Source organism: Myotis nattereri (genome assembly GCF_964212035.1).
Source record: "Myotis nattereri genome assembly, chromosome: 6".
Taxonomy (NCBI): domain Eukaryota; kingdom Metazoa; phylum Chordata; class Mammalia; order Chiroptera; family Vespertilionidae; genus Myotis; species Myotis nattereri.
Genome location: NC_138081.1, coordinates 14891984 through 14897122, shown reverse-complemented (window position 1 = coordinate 14897122; position 5139 = coordinate 14891984).

Sequence of the window (5139 nt, the reverse complement as noted above, 5' to 3'; positions counted from 1 at the left end):
AACCCGGTGGGGCAATGTGGATCAGTCTTTGTGCTGTGCACTAAGTGGGCTCTTTCAATATGAAAACTCATGTCCTTAAGGTCTAGAAAATTTCAAAGAACGTGTTTCTAAAAAGAATGTTCCTCATATTTTTCCTTTCTCTCTGTCTTTCTTTTTTTCTCCTGGAACTCCTGGGCCAATCTCTTTCTCTTATCTCTCCTATTTCCACTAATGTGTCTTTTTGCTTTTCATTCTGGGAGATTTCCTGAACTTTATCTTTAATCCTTTTAATGAATTTTAAATTTCTTCTTTCCATTTTTAATTTTCAGGAACTCAATTTTATTCAGTGACCATTCTTTTTAAAAGAACATCTGCTTTCGATCGCTTGTCTCTGAGGATCTCAATTATAGGTGTGGTTTTTTGTTTTGTTGAAGTTTTTTTCCCTCTTACATAGTTTCTGTTTTATCCTACTTCTTTTTCTTTCCAGCTAGTTTTAATCTTTATTTTTTATATTAGAGGCTTTAAATGTTGTCCTTGGCTCATTTTTAAGATTGGGAAACTAAAAGGTGATGAGATGTCCTGAAAGCATGGGTAGGGCATATCAATGGTGAAATTTGCTATAGGATGATCTGCCTGGGATGTTTTGTTGGGAAACCTCTGATGTCAATATCTGTAGGTCTTTCCTCTTAGTCGGGTCATGTTTCTCACAGAAGATCCTTGGTCTTTAGCCTGGATGGCAAGATGGTCCTATCTTTTCCCACTTTCAAGGGAGAAGTCCGATATGACACCCACTGTCAGAATTTGCAGGAACAGAATTTGCAGCCTCCCGAGTTGAGGCACTTAAATTCATAGTAGACTAGAAGGGATGAATGTGTTCCTCTCTATATAAAGGCTAATATGCAAAGCGTCCCCTCAGGAGTTTGACAGGAGATTGGGAGTTCAATCGCTCTCTATGATGTGCGCTGACCACCAGGGGGTGGCATGGAATGAAGGAAGGCCCCAGTCGGCCCTGATTGCTGGCCAGGCTTAGGGACCCTACTTGTGCATGAATTTCATGCACCAGGCCTCTAGTTTTTTAAAATATATATATTTTATTGATTTTTTACAGAGAGGAAGGGAGAGAGATAGAGAGTTAGAAACATCAATGAGAGAGAAACATCAATCAGCTGCCTCCTGCATATTCCCTACTGGAGATGTGCCCACAACCAAGGTACATGCCCTTGACTGGAATTGAACCTGGGACACTTGAGTCCGTAGGCTGACGCTCTATCCACTGAGCCAAACCGGTTAGGGCCAGGCCTCTAGTTTTTACATAAAAGGGCACTAGTATACTTGTGTTAAAAATCATTCCCATGGACTTAGGGTCTGTGTACAGAAGTTACTATTGGCATTTGTTTCAGTCCATTACTTACTTTTGCCAATAGTTGAATCTTTTGATGGTTGAGCTTATATGCATCTGGTCTTCTATCTGCAAATACTGTATAATCCTATATAATAAAAGCCTAATATGCTAAGTGTCCAGTCATCAGGTCAGCCATTCAATCAATGAAAGCATAATATGCTAATGATATGCTATGGCCGCTCAACTGTTCGCTATGATGTGCACTGACCACCAGGGGGCAGACTCTCTGACCTGTAGGTTAGCTTGCTGCTGGGGTCTGGCCAATTGGGACTGAGTGAGATGGGCCGGACATGCCCTGGAGCCCTCCCATGGTCCCTCCCCTGCTGGCCAACCTCCCACGTCCCTCCCCAGCCCCAATTGTGCACCGGTGGGGTCCCTCGGCCTGGCCTGCACCCTCTTGCAATCTAGGACCTCTTGGGAGATGTCGGAGAGCCAGTTTCAGCCCGACAGGGGAACAATCGGTCACTGACCATCAGGGAGCAGACGCTCAATGCGGGAGCTGCCCCCTGGTGGTCAGTGTGCTGCCCCCTGGGGAGTGCCACTCAGCCAGAAGCCAGACTCATGGCTGGCAAGCACAGCAGCAGTGGCGGGAGCCTCTCCTGCCTCTGTGGTAGTGCTAAGGATGTCTGACTGCTGGCTTAGGCCCTTTCCCCATGGGGAGCAGGCCAAAACTGTCAGTCAGACATCCCTTGAAGGCTCCCAGACTGCGAGAGGGTACAGGCTGGGCTGAGGGACCTCACCCTCTGAGTGCATGAATTTTGTGCACTGGGCTTCTAGTTTAAGTAATAATAGAGTATGTGACTATTCTCATCCCATCCTAGTTTGGTAGGTTCACATGTGTTCAATCTGTCCAGAACTGATGTCTGAGGAGCCACCTCATGTTATAGGTTGTGCCGCTTCCCAATGGAAGGAACAATCCCACACATATCAAGGTCTGGCCTTCGACCAGTAGGGGTAATCATGAAATGAAACACAGCAGCTATACTAGAAAAGGAAAATTCAGTTAAAGATCTCCTCATATGATTTGGGGGTATGAATTTATATTTATGATCATATTCAATGTTTCCTGGGCCTCCTTTCTTCTTCCCTTTGTTATTTGAGTGCAGATAGTAAGTTAATAATCTGTCTACCATTTGGTTAAAAGGAGTGTTCATTTTTACTTTAGTCTTTCTGGTGAATTGTGAAATCATAAGTTCCTGTATCAGTATACGCAATGAATGAGCATCAGATTGTTTGTTCACATTGTGTAAAACCCAAAAGGTGGGGGGAAATTTCATTTCAGATTGTTTGTTCACACTGTAAAACCCAAAAGGTAGGAGGACATTTCATTTCAGACTCACATGTTTAGTTGTTGTTTTTTCCCCAACTCATAATTCTCTCCCCACTCTTTTCACCAATCCTTTGCTTGTGCTTTATCAAAGCAAAGTGTAAAGCTCCTTATTTATATTTTTTAGGTCCCTTCATTAGTGGCGTCACCAGGTATACTTGGGGGTTTGGACCTTTTATTGGCAGAACTCTTACATATACCCTGTTATTTTTACTCCTCCCTTGGTCCTACCACCATGGAGGTACATGATAGAGAGCAACTGTCACCCGAGTAAATGGCTTGTGCCAAGACTGTAGGCCTCCTCATGCATGTTCTTGAGCTACTGAACAGCCTCAGTGACAGAATGAGGGGTCAATTCCTTTCTATTTCCTGACCCGCTGCTTGGGAGAGATGGGCATGTTGGAAGGGCTACTTTACATTTACATGATAAGCCCATCCTTGAATCACATTAGCTGTAAAATTGTGTTTCCAAATTAGATGCTAAGGAAGCAGGAATGCCATTTTTCTGCACAGCTTTCTAAGTAAGCTGAGCTGATTCCATAATGGCTGTTTTGACCTAATTAAGCATTAATCATTGTGAACACACTTTTGGTCTTGGCGGGTTGGGCAGCAGTGAAATATAATCTACCTTTCAGCAGTGGGTTCGGTGCTAGCTCCAGGCACAGCAGCAGGCAGGGAAAGGCCGCCTCACTGTGTTGCTGGATGTAACCTGTTGGCTGTTAATTGCCTTGGCTCCGGTGTTCACTTGCCTGCCTCTTAGGCGTATCTTGTCAGAACATCTACGGCTTTGTCCCAACGAGAGTCCTCACCAGGGATTCGGTGGCATCTATTCAAGGAACCAGGAGCTTAATTTTGTCAGAATTGCCCGCCAATTGAATCAAGCAGCCAAGCCAGTGGGGTAAACACTAATCCCAGGAATTTTAATGCAGGAGAGAATGTCTTGTTTTATCGCTAGAGCCCAGTTTCATGTCGTGGGTACTGCCCTTAATCTGCCCACTGGGACGAGGCCCTTCATTCTCCTCTCCAAGTTGCTCCCCCAGGCTAGGCGCGAGATGACTGCCATGCTTGGAGGTTTTGGAAGTGAAGGAGACAGCGCCATGGGCACTCCTACTGGCTCGAGTTAAGAAGAGCGCGCTTTTTCGACAATGATGCTGGGTGCCTGCAGGGGGCGCTCTTGCCCAGGGCTGGCCTCTGCTGCGCCTGGAGGAGGACCGGCTTTCCTATCCCTGCCTGGGGTTTCTCTTCTGTAACAATGGAGCTTGCATTCCTTTGAGTCCTGTTGGGACGCTGAAGTGCTTGATGTCCCTTTGCTGTTTTGGATCCAGTAAGCAGTAAGTAACTGACATTCAAAGGGAGGTGTCCTCAGGACCGGGAAGCCTGAAGCCAATTCCCTCCCCTCCCTCAGGAATCCCAAAGAGGCTCTAGCCTCCATCAGTCAAGAAGGCACCTCCTATTCTGATCTGTGATATGGACCCAGAGGAAGGGTGGCATGAGCTGTCTGTAAGGCTTTCGAGGCGTGTGATTCGGACTCTGTATAAATTCTGATGCAATACCCAGATGTGGGGTTCCTGTCCCCAGGGCCCCATATGCCCGTTGATATCTATGGCTGCTTTTTGGAAGTAGGGCGCTTGAAGAGCAAAAGCTTCTGCCTGGTCCAGGGTGAATCCTCTCGGTGCCAGAGACAGAGCCAAACCTTGTCTTGGAGGACCCCTGACCCTTCTCCTGATTGATACTGCATTCCTTTTCAGTCACAAAAAACCAAGGGAAGACAGCGCTCTATGCACAGCTGTTTCTGAGCCATCCCTAATTAATGTGTGGTCATTGAATGGCCTAACTTCAATGTCTGAATTAGGCCACCTGTTGAAATCTGGCCTTATCAAATTATGGCAGATTACTGGAGAATTGATATTGCATTGTGCAGGACCAAGGGAGTTGCTGGCCTTGTTAAATGAAGGCTCATTATAAATAGGTTGTCAGATTTTGCAAATACAAATATGAGACACCCCTATTTAAATTTGAATTTCAGAGAAACAACTATTTATTTTTTGGTATAATATGTCCCAAATATTGCATGGGAGTACTTATACTAACAATTTGTTCTTTCTCTGAAATTTAAATATAATGTAAGTGGGTGTCCTGTATTTTATCTGGCAACTCTGTGGAAATAAAAAAAGAAGAAGAAAGTTCAAACAATCTAAAAGACCTTAGGTTCTCAACCTCACTGTGCAGATACCACCATTGATAGTTTTGGTTCTATTTGGACATACATAAATATTTATCTGTGTGTTTAAGTCCTGGCTCTTCCAGTTATGAGCTGGGTGACCCTGGAAGGGTTACCTAATTTCCCTGGATCTTAGTTTCCTATTTGTGGTAGTAATACTAATAATAGTATCTGCCTCACAGTGTTCATGGGGGTTTAATGAGTCTGGCA